This window comes from Chenopodium quinoa, unplaced genomic scaffold (assembly GCF_001683475.1).
Source record: "Chenopodium quinoa cultivar QQ74 unplaced genomic scaffold, ASM168347v1, whole genome shotgun sequence".
Taxonomy (NCBI): domain Eukaryota; kingdom Viridiplantae; phylum Streptophyta; class Magnoliopsida; order Caryophyllales; family Amaranthaceae; genus Chenopodium; species Chenopodium quinoa.
The window spans coordinates 2769386-2789016 of record NW_018745540.1 but is presented as its reverse complement, the minus strand read 5'-3'; the positions used below and the strand labels follow the sequence as shown (position 1 = coordinate 2789016).

Sequence of the window (19631 nt, the reverse complement as noted above, 5' to 3'; positions counted from 1 at the left end):
CAAGTGCGTCCCATCGATACAGATAACAGGCATACAATGTTTGAAACCATCGATACAAGGACCAAATGCCCAAAACACTCGTTCAAATACTTCCATGTTGCTGGTATACCTACCCTCCACTAGAGCTTTGTGTTTCCATATGACTACGGTTCCCTGGTTTGACTGTTGCAGTGCTTGCATTAACTGAGGAAGTCTGCTGTAATAACTCTCCCAATCCCCAAAAATTTGAGTGATGGCTTTGTCCTTGGCATACCATGCTCTTTTATACGGAACTTCAAAATGGAATTGCTTGGAGATGAGTTCCTGAATGAATTCAACTTTTAGAGTCGGATCTTTCTGCACAAAGGACTTCACAAACTCAGATATTATGGACGAATCCAAGTGTGGGTGATCATTAGATAGTAATTCGGTAACACAGTTCTCTCGATGCGGGCCTTTGTATGTGACTATGGTGAAGCCACGCGAGTGCTCACTTGTCCTGGTACCCCTTAGAGACCATCCACATTTCTTCTTGCAACGCAGATGAAGGACACTCTCATTAGAGGTCACTGTGGTGTAGAATTGATTTCTCTGTATAGAATACATCTTCACCATTTCTTGAAGCGTTTTCTTACTGTCAAAGTACATCCCCTTCTCGAATTCTCCCCCTGGAACAAATGATGTATGACTCCCTGAATTGGCCCAATACTCATCAACTTCATAATTCTCATTTATCTGACTAAACCAGGGTACTGCAGTTCTAACCAAGGGCTCATCAATTTCCATCTACCCATCTTCAAGATCCATGTCATCAAGCCTATCATACTCCTCCCCATTATCATCCTCATCATCTGTATCCGCATACACATCGTACACCGACAATTCGTTATTCACAATATTATCAAAATGACTTGGGTCTTCTTGAGACGGTGATTCTTGAACCTCATCTCGCATCGGTGACGGAGCCACGGTGTTTGATGTTGAAGGACCGAATTGGCCGAACATTGTCACACAGCCCCCTGCATGTGCAGGTGATGCTATATGAGGACTAAACGGCATCTGAAATTGATCATCATGCAGCAAGCGACTGAAAGTTCCCATCCCATATTCATTCGATGGAATGTGGTTTGAAGGGCCTTGGAAGGACGCGGTGTTGTAATCGGAGACATATGTAGGATGTTGTTCTGCCCAAGTACTTTGTTGGGTACATATAGACACTGTTTCTACATACATCTCATTGGGAACACCCTTCATTGTAACAATGCTTCTCAAAGCTTTTAAATGTTTGTTTGTGGAGACAGGTAAAACTTGAACCCCATGCCCAGTCTCACACCTCATTTTAAGGTTCAGTTCAGCATTCATTGGGTTTGAGCCGATACTACTGTGAACCTCATTCATCAGATCATTCACAGTCATGCTCGGTTCAAGTGTTATAAGTTCCATATTCCCTCCACTGTACTCAACATTTGATCCATCGCACATAATTTCCCCTCCCCACCGGCATAACAACACTACATTTTGTGAAGCCATATTCTACATACCAACCAAAACACATTTAAGGATAATCGAATTCTAAAACAACGTCAAAAAACCCTAATTTAACAATACATAACATACATAGCTTCGATAATGGAAAGTTATATCAAATTTCGAGAACCTACATGTGTAGCTAATATGACAACAATGAAACAAGTCCATTCTCATTATCAACATTTTCATCACCAATTTCATAAACTCTTAGTACCGCATACAACTATCAACATACTAATACCGCATTACCATCAACAATTTTATCATTTTTTTCACAATAATAGACCACATTACCATCAACAATTTCATCAAAAACAAACCACATTATCATTGACAATTTCATCAACAATTTCGTCGACAATTTAATCAACAATTTCGTCTATATTTTTCCTCAACAATGTACCACATTATCATCAATAATTATCAACAATTTATCACATTTCATTACTAATTAGCAACAAATTAATACAATTTACATCACAATTTGCTACAACATACAACAACTATCTACTACCAACTATTCAATGTAAAATTCAACAATGTACTACGAATTTAGGGTTTACCCGAATTTAAAGAGTGAGTGAGACAATGCCGGCAACAACTTCCGTTCACTTTGGCGGCGGCAGGGGCGGCGGCACGGCAGGGGAGGCGTTGGCAACGGCTGTGGTTCTTTGTTGCTGACAAAGAGAGTTAGTGAGAGAGAGAGTGTAAATTGCGTGAAAGAGATTGAGAAAAAAAGGCCTGGAATTCGTTATAATTTCCGCAAGAAACGCTGCCTGAGGCAGCGTTTAATGTACAGATAAAAACGCTGCCTCAGGCTGCGTTTTATGCTTGTACATTAAACGCTGCCTGAGGCAGCGTTTCATTTAAAGATATAAACGCTGCCTCAGGCAGCGTTTTATGTCTTGAATTATTTTTTTTAAAAAACTGAGTGTGAAACGCTGTCCTCAGAAGCTTAGTTTGGGAAATACTTTTGCCACGAGACCAATTTCGTAAATAATTTCCGTATAAAGCTTAATTTGGGAAAAAATCCCAATTAAACTTGGGTTGGCATGAATAACTCTTCGCCATCCACCTCTTCCTCCGCAACAGCCACCTCCTCCTCCTCCTCGGCACCTCATGGTTTTCCGGCATAGTTCGCGGCCGCTCCGACAAAGCTTTGAACTCCAGAACCGCCCCTCCTTCCGTCTCCGTCGTCTCCGGCGCCGCCGACAATCCCTCTTCTTTAGGTCCTGTCATTAAAAAGAACATGTTTCGCGGTGTTCTCTTTCGATATGGTCCCAAGTCTATGCAGGTCATTTATTAACTTCCTACTCCGTATTGTTTTGAATTGGATCGATTTTGTGTTGCTATTTTGATTTTGATTTGGGTTTCTTGATTGTTTGACAAAATGTGTGTTGCGTTGATTCAATTGAATGAATTGGGAGTGTGTAATTTTATGAATTGTGGATGATTGGGTGTGAAATTTGAATGTGAAGTGTTATTAGGAAAACGGGGGATTATGTTTGGATGTTACGAAGTTGGGGAGTAAGAAGTCAAAGATTTGGATTTCGTCTTTGTTTTCATAGCATTTTAAATGTAACTAGAGTTGTAATTGTTATGTACGACTTGATTTCAGATTTAGTGTGTAGGAATGTTGGGTGGGAAATTCTATGTGATCATGTTGAATTTGAGTAGTTCGCTATGGTTTTCGAAGATTGAGAAGTTATTATGGTGATTTGATATCAGTAATAAGTACAATCACCGAGTATGGTTCTGGTATTTTAACCAACTGAGTTGGATGGATACAGTCTTACCGGTGGTTTCTGCTATTCGGAGGATATTGGTATTTCTAAGATGAAATCATTTTGAGGTTTGAAGGATTTGGATAATCAGCAACGATTTAAAAGCGTTTTTTTACCAGTTATTCCAATTCTTCATATCACCTTAGTGTTTCGGCTTTAGGGAATACTTGACGGTCTAACATGCATATGAACATTTCATATATTTGTGGAATAAAAAACAAGCAAAGTTTCCAGAATACAATCAAGAATGACATTAGCATTTAAGTCATAGTACGTAGGTGATCAAAATTTATGGACAATGGACCCAAAAGGTGTGTTTCTTCTTGTTGTATAAGCTTATTTGTCTTGAATTGATTGTATTGGATAGAGAGGTTTATGGAGGAACTTATGTTGAAAACAATTTCATAGAAGAGAAAGTTGAAAAGGAACAAGTAGTCCGAGTAATTAGTCAAAATTTCCAACACTGCTATGAATTAACATAGCTTAGGCATCAACAATAGAAGAACTTAGAGAAGAAAAAGATAATTTTGATTAATGAACCGGAATCATAGCAAAAATATGATACATTCACTTTCAAGAGGTTGATTCTCTCTCAATTTAGCTTACTAAGCTAACCAAAATACTCTTATTAATAATCTACACACCAATTCCTTGCTAATCTTCTCTTATTTATGATATTTTATTTATTCTCTAACTAACTCCCCTATTCTCCTCCTCAAATGACTATTGACTGAAATATATTACACTGCTTAATATGCCCCTCCTCCTCATATCAATTGATATCACATTCTTAGAAGTAAAATATAAGGGGGTGTATGGTATGGGATAATTAGAAGAGGGAAAGGGAATGAACGAGCTTGATTCCCATTGTTGTCGTTTGTGATGACATATTAATCATTCCCTTTACCCCTCCTTTCCTCTAAACTCCTCTACTTTGATTCCCCACACTACTTATGGTATTTCGGTATTTCCATTCCCTTTGTGCCACCCATGTAACTCCACACCCACCAACACTAATGCAGGTACCACAGCCCCACCACCACCATCTATTTTACATGGACTCGGGAACGGGTGTCGGACACGGACACCATGTCCAGGTGTCCGATCCGGCAAGTTCCAAAATTTTAGGACACGGGGACTTTGTCCGATATTTGGACACGGGTACGGGAACACGTAAATACATCACTTAAATTTATATAAATAAATTATATATAACAAAAGGTTTAAATTTTTCATTATGTCTACCCCTATTTTTTTATTTTATTTTTTTATTATAATTCTTTCCTCGGTAAATTCTCCTAATAAATGGCAATCTTCTTCTCTCCATTTTCTCTATATTAATGGTAATTTCGAACAAGATATGTTTTTTTTTCATGTTTCTTCTCTTTTTTCATCTCCTCTCTTAATGGATGTGTCCAAGAGCATAGTGGATCGGACACGTGTCCCGTGTCCGTGTCCGTGTAGTGTCGTGTCGTGTCGACACGGACACTTCGCGACATAGACCACCATCCAAGCTGTCACTGCCTCACCGCCGCCACTCTCACCGACGTCATCACCACCACTTAGCAATAAAAAACCCACCCCAAAACCATTATAAAATTCCTGGAAAACCCACACCAATCTACCTAAACAAAAAAAACCCAACCCATACACACCCACCAACATCCAACCAAAAAACACATAACCTGAAAAATTGAAAAAAATAATAAAGAGAAAACTGAAACATTACCTTTTTCATATCCTTATTTATGAATTTTAATGGTTAAATTTGAGCATAAAAACTCTAGATCTAGAGTTTTCAAGATCAATTCTAACCATTAAAACTTCACATATAACCATGGTGATAAAATAATAGAGAAGTAAGAAAGGGCGGCGACAGGGTGGTGGCAGTGACAACGACACACGGGAAGAGAGGGAGTGGTGGTGCTACGGCAAGGAGGGGTGGTGGACAGGTGGTGGTGGTGAAACCATAAGAGTGGGTGTAAATGTAGTGTTTAATGGTGAAAGAATATGAAAGATAAATCACCAAACAAACTTTTTATATCAAAGGGAGTTGCTTTCCAATCTCTTCCTTTCCCTTTCTTAAACTCTTTCCCTTTCCCCTTGATGAACCAAACAGCCCCTAAAGTGAAGCTGTGGAATAGCATACATATAGAGGAGGGGAAGAGTTGAAGGGAAATGTTTATATTAGAAGCTAGAGAAAGTTTTGAGTTTTCTTCAAGATTGTGAGATACTTTGTATAAATTTTATCCCAATATAGGATGAGTGAGCCTTCTCCACCATCTTGGACTAAATATGGGTGTACCACCAATGCACCAACTAATGTAGTATATTATCATACATCTGAAAGAATAAGATGACAAAAACATTAATTATTATTACATGGAAATTTCAGCTATCAATATATTCTCAAATCTTTAAGTTCAACAGGAAGTGGATATAGAACACTATTTTTTTTGTCTAAATATTGCTGGAATCTCCATTATAGCTACAGTTCTCCTCAAATCTAGTAAGTAGCCTGGATATGTTATGCTGGTATGTGAGAATATTGCTTGGATTGGAAGTAGTAATGGCATGTTTTTCTAGAACCTTGTTGTAAAATGTTCTGGGGTCAATCATAGCTTCAATCTCGACGGAGGATATTACAACTTTACAAGGGTCATGTATTAATAAGGTTTTCAACTCGTATTTTGTTTGGGGTAATCAAAAAATTGTAAGGGAATCAAATGACTCCATTCCCTTTGCTTTTATTTTCTTCACTATCATAACTGGCTTGATGAGATTACCCTAAAACTCTGTATCCTTAATTACCTGTTCATCTCACTTCCTATTTTCTAAATTCAGGGTTTCCTACCTTCACAACCGTCGTTGTCTCCACTTATTTATCTCCATATTTGTTTTCAACACCACCTATCTTTCCATCAATGTTCCCACTGCCTTCCTATCCTAGATTGGCCATAACCAATGTCCCCAACCGCTGTTTGTTAAATCAAGAGATTGATTGCAATTACCAACGTTTTTAGACATAAAAACCACCGTCCATTATGTTAATAGAGGTGCTAAACACCAAAATAAGATTTATCACAAATAAGGTGATAGTTAATTTTAATCAAAAAAATGATATTTGTGCTAATATGACAAGGGCATTTAATTTTACTTTGTAACCTTATTAGATTCTTCAAAAGAGATGTTGAAAAGACCATACCAATTAAAATGTGATAATTTTTTACTCCAATTGATGCTTGATCTAGCATTGACTTGACCATATTGATATTGACTTATAGTAGGTAGCGTAGATTTGAATCAAAAACAAATCTGATACCCTGATATTAACCCAAGTAAATATGAATTTGATTTGATACATTAACCTGAACCATACCCAATCTGACCAGAAGGAGCATGAATCTGAAGTAAACCCAAGCCCGAATATGCCCCAATCTAACCCAAACCAATCAAACTGCTAACCCAATTCAGAACCAAAATGATCCGGTTTTGATTTGTGGTCATTCCTACTCTAAACTCTTCCTTCTATTTTAATGTACTAAATGTATATTACAATCCATGCTAAATTTATGCTGATATTCTATCATTGATACTTGTGAATTTGTGGTGCAGGTTGCATTTAAAACAGGTGATTATAAGCAACAAGTCGTGTTCATCGGTGGATTGACTGACGGGTTCATGGCCACTGAGTATGTTTGACTCATTCAATTTCTTCCTTATTAAGCTAGGATTTATCTTAATATGAAGAAAATATGCTGCTTGTTGATATGGTAAATGGGTGTTGTGAGTCCCTTGTGACTTGGATATCAGTGGTCAATGTTACTTCATATCATGAAAACAATTGAACTTAAGATATACAGCTTAGAAACAGGTTAAAATGCTGATAGCTTCTGGACAGTTACTTGGTAAAGGAGTTGAAGTTGATGCTGGATTTCAGATGTGACTAAAACATTGTCGTCTTAGTCGATTTGAACGTATATGTGTATTATGATTCAGTATGTGAAGATTTAATTCTATGTGATGTTATTTTTCCTCTCTTGAAAAGAAAATGGGAAGGAGGAGAAACACTCTGGTACAAGGAGGTGGTTTATTGACTTGAAAGTTGAAATTATAATTAGTCTTATACTCTTATGAAATTTCTGGGTGGGTTTATCAATTGGGTCTAATTGCAATATGGAACCTTTTTTTTAACATTTTATAGCTGATGACTGATGAATGTTTACAAGTGAATAACTTGCGCATAAACTTAGATTATTAATAAGTCTGTTTGATAACTTTAGTTCTTCTTCTTCTTCTTGTTATCCCATAAGTGGGGTCGGCTACATGAACCAACATGAGGACTTCCCAGGAGGTCACCCATCTTACTCTCAATCATTGTGGCTCATGTTAACACAAAAAAAAAATTATGTACAGGTTGTTGCTTGAAAATACTCTTTTATTTGTCAACCCAATAATTTGTTATCTCATACAAGAGGAAAGTATTTCTTTAGGTTTGAATGTTTATCCTAATTTATGCATTGTGAAGTCTGAAACCTAAATTGCTGCTGGTATAGGTTTAACAAGTTTTGACTCTTCTACCTTTTGTGTAGCTCACAACCATGTTTTCTGAATTCTCTGATTTTCCTATTGTATGATGAACTGGTATTAAGTTTCCAGATGGTATATCTGACTGTCTGTGTACCAATTTGGACAAAATAAAAGTCTGCAGTAACCATAGGTGGCAAATTGAAGAAAATAAAAAATTACTTAGATAGGGAAATTAATAAAAAAAATTAAAAAAAAAGTCACATAATATTCAGCCTCTCAAATACTCTCATGTTCTAGATTTAAGCAAAAGATCTTCCTAGTATAATTTCCTAAAGGAACGTTGAAAAATTTCAGATGGAAATTGTGTCACACCTTGCAAGAGAGATAAATACATCAAGAGATACAAGAATACATTGAAAAAGTGCTCAACAAGTAACTGCTAATGGGAGGGGTCAGTCAATTATGAGTTGCAACAAGCTTATATATCTAAGAATCAGCTGCAGTAGAGGCCTGAAGCTGAAAGGAAATGCTCATACGACAGTATTTGTACAAGCACAGAACTGATAGGAAAAATGGCCAGGGTCAAAACAAACATTGGATGTCTCTGCGATGGTTCCAATTACTGAAAATTGGAATTAGACATATTATTTACACTTAAAAGCTCTGCACAATGTTATTTTGCTTTCAATCTTTCTTGAGTGGAGAGTTGTATGAATAGCCACTTGCCAACTTTACTTTTTCATGTGAAAGTGTAATATCTTTGCTAGAATGTCTTTGTTCTTTGATGCCCATATTTTGACCAAGAAGCTGGCTGTGCTTCACCCTGATTGAAACAATGTACGAATCACTCTTACTACACCAAAGGACAACTTTCTGTATATATATAAATTCAATAAGTCTCATTCCTTACTTTTATTGGGGTAAAGTTTGTGGAAGGGAAAAAGAATTATGTTGTGACTAATGATTAATTTCATTTGAACTTTGGGGTTCTGTTGCTTCTTCTGCATATCATTTGTATAGTAGATGATGAAATGGATGCTAATTCTAAATTTCTAATGTATAATACAATGCCATTATGGTTTTAATATTATCCAGGTACTTGGAACCCTTAGCAATTGCTTTGGAGCATGAAAAATGGTCTTTGGTTCAGATACTCCTTTCGTCTTCTTACACTGCATATGGACTTTCGAGTCTTGAGCAAGTATGTGTTTATTATTTTTGTTCATCTTTAGCTTCCCAAACTGTAGTTTGTTTTATAAAAGTTGGATTTTGGGCTTCTTGTTTTTCCTTTTAATATCAGATAATCAGAAAGTAGTTTGAGAAGTACAATTCTTGAGTAATTGGTATTGGGTGAAACAAGAAACATTTCTACCTACCTTTCATGCACCCATGAATCTTATTAGTTACAGTATCTGTATAATTTGTCCTGCTATCTTATGATGACAATGATGTTATAACTTCATGTTGCCTCTCCCCCTTTGTTGTGCTCCTTCATTAATATAGAGAATTACACTTTTAGATATTGAGAAGGACTCTTGAAATGCTGCCCTGGGAATGGGGTTTTGAGTGATGGTAGTGATTAAAATTTCTCTTTATTTATTCAAATTTACAGGGTTGGTGAAAAAATATTATTAAGTATATATAGAATTATATAAATGTTATGCATGAGCCTATTGTATACTTGTAGTCAGAAATGTAGGAGCAACTTATTATTTCCTCTCTCCTTTATCACATCCCATTGAAGCAATTTTAAAAAGAGGATTAGATAGAGGAAGAATAATTGGGGGACTATGATAAATTTATAGTAGCTAATCCAGTAATCCACCTTGAGTTATTCTCTCACAATCTGTCCTATGAATTTAGGCTCTTTTGACAACGAGTCTAGCTGTATTCTATGATGTGTTTGCTCATCTTTTATTTCTTGTTTTCTCTCTGAAGGATGCTATGGAGCTTGATCAATTAATTAGTTACTTAATAAACAAGGAAAATTCCGATGGCGTGGTGCTACTTGGTCACAGTACTGGATGTCAGGTAACTTGTGATTTATTACCCTGTTACATTCCCTATGACTTAAAACTCTCTGGCTAGGCTATTCTTTTCTTTCTTTCTTGGTGTAGGTGTCATGTATTTTCATTAAGTATGACATCAACTAAAATTCTATCAGAATGTTTGTGTAGGACATTGTGCATTATATGCGCACAAATGCAGCATGTTCCAGAGCTGTCCGTTCTGCCATTTTGCAGGTATATCCAACTTTATGAGGCTATTTTAATATAATTAGTGAATAGTAATCTGCAGCCTAATTTTCCTTATTTATCGTCAAGGATAAAACATCTATGAAAAGATAAGTGTGTGCTTGTATAACGAGAAAAGATCCTCTACAAACTTGGAAGAAAAAATACAAAGAATGTGCCAATCACACACTGAATATTGCACATAAAGGCCCCTGACTTATGAGACTAAAGAGAGCCCAAGAAATCAACTGTATTTTGCAAAGTGACCTGGCAGGAATTTTTACTCGAAAAACCATGTTATTACTTTCCAATGACAATCCCAAAAGTTACCTTTATACCAATCCACAATCTTTAGAGCTCACTATTGTATGACTTGATGCAATACAGACTACAGAGATTGTTCTTACATGATATACCTAAACTGTAATATATGGCCTCTTTTGTAACCTTTTGTAGAGCACTCAATACATTTATGAGAGTGCTAGATTCCTACTAGTGAATACGTGTCTAGCTTTTTGTCACTAAATCTAGTTTTACCGTATTATATCATATGGTAGCTGTGGGATTTATAACATATTTCAATAAATTTACATTCATAGTTATCTACTAATCTAACAGTGGCTGACTGGCTGTCAATGCTGGAAGAAGTAAAATATTTGTATATTATATAAGAAAAAAAACGAGATGGGATTGGACCATTGAATTAGTTTCAAGTTGAGAATTTGAGACTGAAATCATATATATAAGTTATTGATGTGTGAAAATGTTTAGGAATCTTGAGATGTTCCAATGGCTTGGAGCATCCCAATTGAAATGATAAGGATTAGATTCTTATCCAACTTCCTCCTTTTCTTTGAACTCAAATAATTGAAGAATGTATCTGCACATTTGAAATTTAATCATTCCAAATATTACTCCCTTTGTCATACATTAGTTTTTACACTTATCATGACACTTAGTTGCAGCCTTGTAGGTAATAGGATTGGAAAAGTTATTGTGAACTGTGATAGTGGGGTACTGTTTTATGGCTAAGTAGATGTGATAGAGGATAGTGTGGTATTTTTTTTAATTGAATATGCGTGAGTAGGGTCCTAACTTTGTGGTAGAGGGATGTATTAAAATAATTGTGTAATAAAAGTGTAAAACCTACTTTGGGGCTAATGAATAAGGAAAATGTAAAAACGAATATATGACAAAGGGTGATAGTGGGGTACTGTTTTATGGCTAAGTAGATGTGATAGAGGATAGTGTGGTATTTTTTTTAATTGAATATGCGTGAGTAGGGTCCTAACTTTGTGGTAGAGAGATGTATTAAAATAATTGTGTATTCTTTCTTAAAATAAAAGTGTAAAACCTACTTTGGGGCTAATGAATAAGGAAAATGTAAAAATGAATATGTGACAAAGGGTGTATATGGCTATAAAATAATAAATTTATGTTGGAGAGATAAATCTCATCAATTGATGTGCATAGAACATCTAAGATTGAAATTAGAATCAACTAAATACATATCTCATAAAGCGAGATATATCACTTTCTAAGAACTCTTGGAATAGTTCACATGGACTGTACTATGGCTTTCATCTTTTGAGGCATAACTTTTGTGATGATGGATTGTAACTAAAGAAGTTTTGATCATTCAAATATAGGAAATTTAGAAGTGAAGAGGCTAAGTGATGCGGATCAAAGGCATCATGATTAAGATTTTAATTACTTTATTTTTGATTGAGTCGTCTAACCGTGAGATTGAGTGGCGTCAATCCAAAAGTTATGCATGGTTAAAAGATTTAGTTGTTTATTAGTATGCGGGAATTAGATTAGTTTAAGGAAAATCTGAATTTTTATCTTTTAATTAGGATATAATTGTTAGTATAATTCAGTTATTAGAAGATAGATTAGCATTAAAGATCATATTTGCCAAAATTTAGGATTAGTTTTCCTAGTTGTATTAGGTTTTGTTGTACACGATTTTTAGGCTAATTATTTAGCTTATAAATACGTGATGGTGTTTAATGAAAAGTATGATTGATTGATTTGAAATTTATAAAGTTTAACATAAGCTCGTGCTTTTGTATTCTTGGCCTTGTTTAGGTTTAAAGCTCTTGTAGCTTAGTGTTTCTTGACCGAGATTCAAGATCCCAAACCTTTCAATTGCGATTGAAGGTTATATCCATTAAAATCCGCATTAATAAGCTGTTCAAGTTAACACTTAATGACTTGGTTGCTTTTTTTTTTTTTTTTTTTTTCCATTTTTAACCGATCTATTGTCCTCGCAGTCGTTAGACAGATGGTTGAAGCATTTATATTCTATGCACATGATTTTGCATTTGACCAAATAATTTCCATCCTTCTCCTTTTTTCAGAAAAAAAAAAAGCATTAGATTTGAACAATATCACACGTGTGATTCATATGATGCTGGGATGCGTATTTCATATGAAGTGGCAATAAACGATTAGTGTAAGATGCTACACGAAGAGCATTGTGACTCATAGGCTGAAAAAATTCAGTCACTGTTGTGTCATCCACATAATTTTTAATCATTAAAATCTGGTTTAATTTGATGGACTAACTGATGGGATTCTCATGAATGAGTATGTTGTACACCTATTTTAATTTTATTATTGTTTTCCCTGTTTTTACTTCTTGCTTTTGGGGAAAACCAAGAAACAAGATTGAAGTTGGGCCCTAGAGTCATGGATAGCTTTCTTGAGAGAGAAAGTAAAAGTGGGACGAACAAAATAATACATCCCAAGGGAAAGTGTGCAGCAAGAAAACAGATGGAGTAGTCTAGCATCTTTTCCTAATTTCTTACAAATGTTAATTGTTGAGTCAATAAGGGTAGAAAAGATTTGTGTGCTCAAAATCATGCTAGATGCAAGGCTTCATTGCTTAATTAGTCATTTTATGAGTACTTCAGCATTGGGCTTTGAAGATAGTGTCAAGCTTGAAATCTTAAAATATTGTGACCTACTTATGTTTTATTTTCCGACTTTGTGTTAGTTCTTGTAACTGATTTACTATTTGTTTATTTTGCTTATTTTGAGAATTACATAGTTACATCTGTATTTTCATTAGTTCCTGCTATGTGGTCGTTTATTTAGGTTTCACTGATGGAGGGCCCTTTTTCTTAGTGTTATTGGCTACTTTGTATGATTTCTGTGCTCTTTCTCCTTATCTCTTTATAGGGGGGGAAAAAACATTGCCACGTTTCCATGAGTGATGCTGATGTGTCTGGTACACATAGTGAACAATATGAACACTATACACATTTGAATTGGTCAATGGCTTTTTGTATTCTGTTAGTATTTCATTTATGTTGACCTGTAATTTCAAGACAAAACAAAATAACACTTCGTTAGTCTTGATCTTATAAATGTCTTGGTTTTAACGTCTGACTATTACCATGGATCTGCCAACGGCCAGGCTATATTTGATGCATAAATACATGGCTTAATTGTAATACGTTTCTTGGTCCTGATACATGTTATTAAATCAGGCTCCAGTTAGTGACCGTGAATACCGAGCAACGCTTCCTGAAACAGCAACCATGATTGACTTAGCTTCAAAAATGATTAGTGAAGGAAAAGGATCTGATCTTATGCCTAGGGAAGCAAATTCAGATGCTCCTATAACTGCCTATAGGTGAGTGATCTATGCCTCTGTGCATCTCATGCTCTAATAGCCATTTTTTGTGTGTGTATGTGTGTTTATAACGTTATTCTTGCATCCGTTTAGATAATAAGAGATTGACAGTATTCCTATTTCTTGTCCAAATCATATCATTGTAATGCAACTTAATATAGTAAGAATATCTGAACTTTTCAGAAGGTCTTTTCTTATTTCTTGTTTGATTAGAAGGTTGAGAACACACTATATTTCTGGAAGTACATAGAGTGTAGGCATATCTAGATCTTGAATTAATTACTTTGTTGGTTTCATAGTTATTGATTTGACTAGAAGTTTCTTTCTTAGGTTCTCTGCATCATTTTTTTTTAATATAAATTAATTTCAAAAAATGTGTTTTCAAGAAATTTTGAAGTGTTTAGTTGTACAGTGATAAAGACGTATGGCCTCTGGAAATTGAATAAACAAACAGAATAATCATTGCCTACTGAAATATTCTATGTGTGGTAATTGCTAACCCTTCGAGGAAAATGATTTTGGGCTTCTGAAATCAACAACTCATGCTGATTTTTCCTTAGTAACATAATAATGAGCCATTTGGGGCCTAAATGGGTTCGGATTGAATGGACACTTGGGGGTCCAAAGTATCTAGGCCTAATGAAGATGTTCTAGATAATTTGAGATAAGGTCTTGAAGTATACTTGGTGCAACTAGTAGTTTGATGCTCTACAGAAGGTTCTAGAGTGCTTCGAAAGCGTCTTGGAGGAGTTCTATGACATGGGTGATTATAAAATGCTCTAGGGTCTTCTTGTACCTGTTAAAATGTATTTAGGGTGTTCTAAAGATGTACATATGCATTATAAAGCAAGTAGATTTTTTTTAGGAGGAATCTAGAACAAGGTTACATGGTACATGATACAATTCATGTTACAATTTGGGAAACACTAACAATATTGAATCGGGTACGCCTTGGAAGAATCGAGAAGAAAAGAAAAACCGAGGAAACTCGCTTCATTGCTTTCTCTCTCTCTTTTTCCCTCTCTTCTAAGTTGCAATGAATCAAACATCTCTCCAACACGTAAAAAATCTTCAGTGGTTTGGGTCAAAGACTTGTTTTGCCAGATTAGTCGTGACTAATCACAATGAAGAACGTACAATTACGATTCTCGAAACGGGGGTGCGTACTACATTTTTCGTAACTCCAGATGAGGGAATTAGGGAATATTATAAAATAATTAAGTCTTAACTATGTGAGATGGTGGCCTATAATTAAGCACTAATTATCATTTATACATTGAAGTTGAGAGTTCAATGGTAATAAAGCTTTTCCAAAAAACGTGTTCTTTTCCAACTCTACCTTCCTTCCTACACTTAAGAGCGTGTGAGGAAAGGCATGAGGCGAAGTGAGTGATCGTCTGATTGAGCACAGTAAGAATCCATGATTAAGCTTGTGTGTTCACTTGCCTACATATAGTCATAAGTTCATAACCTTTGGGATAGGCACCGAGGGAACGTGCTTAATTCATTTAAAGGGCATTGCTTGGCACTTGGAGGCGAGCTAGCTAGTGCATTGCAAAGGCACAAAGCTAAGTGTCATGGCGGGAAAAGCATGACTCGGCATAGCAAAGGGCGCTTGTCGAGTGGCATAATGCGTGACTAGGGGTAAAGTATTCATCACTAGACTTGGTTATTGGGCGGGTCGGGTGGTGCAGGCCGATTGTGGGTCGAGTCAAAGAGGGTCACATTTTATAGGGTCAATAGCGGGTCGGGCCAATGCGGGTCACGGGTCGATAATGGACAGGCCAACAAAATATCAATTAAAATAAATGTTGGACAAAGCCATTATTAACTAATACAAATTTATCTATGTAATTTTTACATTATTCATTTTCTAAATTGGAAAAAATATTTTGGTCCTATATTGACCCTACCCAATAAGTGGCCCTGTCTATTAAAAGCCCTTTAAGCTTGGCCCTGACTTTATTATCATTTAGCCACCCTACCCAATAACCAAGTCTAGTCATCACGTGATACAAGGGAGGCCATACATGATTTTAATGGAGTTGAATGACATGAAGAAAATGGGTTTGATGGAGCATGTAGACTAGCACTGGATAGAAACAAATGAAGGAAATAATCTTTATATTACCACATGACATATCTGTCTCATGCAACCAACCTCATGCTTTTAGGAACAAAGACTTTGATTTGTTGTTAGTTGCAATTGTGTACTTTGCCCACTTATTTATCCAATTTCTTGGGTAGTCATTACTAGTTAAATTAATGATCTCAAAAATTCAATCTACTACATTTGTGGAGTCCTATATATTCCTTAAAGGATTTTTTTGGAAATAACCACCTATTGTTATTGTCGTTTTAGTAATTATCACCTACAGTTTTTTTTATTTATTTTTTTTTTTTTTTTTTTTTTTTTTTGTAATTTACCACCTACTATTTTTAAAAACATGAAAATTTCCCACCAGATTTCCCAAGCCCTCATACATAACGTCATCATGCCTTCTTCCTCGATTCTCATGTTCATTGATTTTTTTCAATATAAATTAAAATTAGATTAGGTTAAAGCATTCAGTAATCGATTTAACATAATTCAAGCCCACACGAACATAATTAAGTCACTAATGTGTGTCAATTATAATTTGTTGTTCTTCATTTAGGATTTATCCCAAATTTGGGGAATTTTTCAACTTAGATAATTTTTTAAATTAAGCATTATTTACATTAATTAACTCTATATAGAACTAATATATATGCTCAATTTAGGATTGTAAATCATAATTTAGAAAAACGTTTGATTTTAAAATATCCCTAAAATACATATGAACCCTATTTTTCATATCAATAATGAGTAATAATTTCTCAACAATAATAACAATTTCGGTACTAATTGAAGACATAATATGTTAAATTGATGCAAACTAGTCCCAATTTCATAAATAATCACTAAATAACAAACATCTAATTTCATTTCAAAACCCTAAATGATGAACACCATCTTATAGTTAGCCCCCATTTTTTAAATTAGGTACCTAATTTAGTGGTTTGTTTGCATAATTTGGATTTGCAATTCAAAAATCGAAGAACAAGGTTAGAAAAAGGATTAAAATTGAAAAAAAATTCCGTCGGTGGGGCCCACAATGATGTCATATAGGCAATTAGGTGGGAAATTTTCATTTTTTAAAAATAGTAGGTGGTAAAATACAAAAAAAAAAAAAAAGAAAAAAAAAAAGAAAACTGTAGGTGGTAATTACTAAAACACCAACAATTGTTGGTGGTAATTGTCAAAAAATCCTTCCTTAAATTATAGTCCAAAGACTTCAAATGGCTGGCAACTTGGGCTTCACATGAGACTCGTTTTTCATATGCTAGTTTCAATCATGTTTGCTAGATAAAATGCAATGAGATTCATATGCAGGTTATATGACTCTGTTCACTACTTGCGTAATTGCTCTTTAACTGGATTTGATCTTTGGCAGGTATCATTCCCTTTGTGCATCTATGGGTGATTATGATATGTTCAGTTCTGATCTCAGTGAAGATCAATTAAAAATGAGACTGGGTCACATGTGCAATATACCTTGTCAGGTAGCTATCTCATTTAGCGTATTATTTTATGTTGTCTGCAATGGGCTTTCTTCTATTGAGGGTAATTTCCGACTTCATCTTTTCAAAATCGTGCCATCAGGTCAATGCTTTCTAAAGGATTTTGCAATCAGGCCTTGCATGGTGCAACTTTAGCATACATCTTTACGTACAGAAATTCTGTTTCATTATACAGTCCTAAGAATGTTTTAAGGTTTGAGAAAATATGTAGAGCATTGAAGCGCTTGTTGAGCATTGAAAACAATATATTGCATGGGTTATACGGTTATTAGTAGTTGCATTTAGAAGGTCTTAGTGCTTTTAATTGTTCTGATTACTTGCAGGCCATCTACTCTATGGGTGATGAATATGTGCCCGATTACGTGGACAAGAAAGCACTTGTAGAAAGGTATGATGAAGGGTAACCATTAGTTTTCAGCCTAATCCTACTATAAACTTGTTCAGTAATTGTATGTGTATAAACTTGTTCAAAAATTGCATGTCTAGAAAGGTTTCTCTGATAATCAAAGCTCAAATGCTTAATATTTCTGTTTCCAGATTATGTAGAGCGCTTGGTGGAGCAGAGAAAGCTGAAATTGACCGTGGTAACCACTCCTTGTCCAACAGAGTGGAAGAAGCTGTCCAGGCCATTATAGACTTCATTAAAAGAGAAATACCCAAAGGTTGGGATGATCCTTGGAATTGAGTTTGTGATGCCCTCGTAGCTATCTATCTTGAGCCCTCCATTCTTTTCTTTCCTCCTTACTTATTTCTCTTATTTGGAGGAAATAACACGAAATTTTTTTCTTGTCATTAATTTTTTCCATACTAGCTTCCAAGAGAAATGGAGCAAGTATTTAAAAATGGAGGGAGTACCTTCTATTACCTCCGTTTCTAATTAATTGTGACAATTGACTTTTACGCTATTTCATATACTTGGCTACTTTATATTAAAAACAAATGTTGTCAATTTAAATGTTTTTTGGACTAATCCTTTTTTGTATTTTCATTAGGTATAGTTGTTTAGAAAGTAACAATCTGAAATGAAGGGAGTATATATTTATTTGTACGTATCTAAATTTATCTTACGCTCACTAACATGCTTGTGTCAAATTTGTGCATCGGCAAACCTCTCGTGACTTGCTTAGGCCTTGTTTAGTTCACCTTATTTTTTGCTTATCTAAACTTATCTGATCTGGTTTGATCTGATCTTATCTGCCTGATCTGGTCTGGTCTGGTCTGATATGATTGTTTGATTTGATTAAACTTTGACCTTAAATGAACAATAATCTGTAAGGAAAAAATATATCAAGTGGGGTTTTATTATATTCGTAATAATGTGTATTTTATTAATATGTAATTTTCATAATTTTTTTCATTACGAAATTAAAGATATTTAGCAATAAAAAATTACACATAAAACGATGATCTGATCTGAACTTATTTTTTCTGACCAGAACTTTTTTTTTTTATTTGATTTGATTTGAACTTATATTTTCTTAAATAAGTAAAATTAAGTTGAAATAAACAACGCCTCAAATGAGGCGGAACCTGACCTTAAGTGGCCAAGGGCTGGACCGACCCATGTTCACATTGCGCATCACCAGCCTATGAGACTTGGAGTTTTGTGTAATGTGTATTGACTAGTCTAAATCTAGAAGTACTCAAACCTGTAAATAATTTGTAGGAAAGAGACTCCACTTTCACTCCTTTTTATCGAGCAAACATTACGGTGGTAAAATTTTTAACATGGCAGGTTTGTCTTTGTCCACGTACAAATGTACAATTCATATACTTATTCGTTGTTTATCAATCGCAATGTTAAAAATTGTACACTATTCACACACTCTTTTATAATTTGTTATTTGTACAAAAACAAAAATAATTATATGAAATCTTATTAGATTTACTTGATATATAATTTTTTAATATCAATTTTTTATAATTTTTATTAAAATACAAATTAAGATTTTTATAAGTTATAAAATGTACATTGACAAGCGTGAAACTCTCAACGTGCGATTATAAAAGGAACGAAGGAAGCATTTTTCTGCATTAATTATTTATCAGTAACATTATAATAGCCTAATCGTTTTAATATAAAATCAGTAACATTATAATAGCCTAATCGTTTTAAAACATAATCCCTTCGTTTTTTTTAAGTGGATCACTAGATTTTGGGCGAAGTTTTAAGGAGAAATATATAGTTTGGGTAGGTCTGATGGTTTATTAATAATTAAATAATTTTTCTTTTTTTAATTGCACTAAGGGTGTTAATCGACCTGAGCAGCTCGTGAGTAACTCGAACTCGACTCGGTCAAAGATCGGTTAAAACTCGACTCGAGGCGT

The 19631-nt window shown here is 34.8% G+C and overlaps 1 pseudogene; it reads left to right on the top strand.

Annotated features, from left to right (window-relative positions):
* Positions 1-549: 549 nt before the first annotated feature.
* Positions 550-18380, top strand: LOC110716017 (annotated as a pseudogene).
* The last annotated feature ends 1251 nt before the right edge of the window (positions 18381-19631 follow it).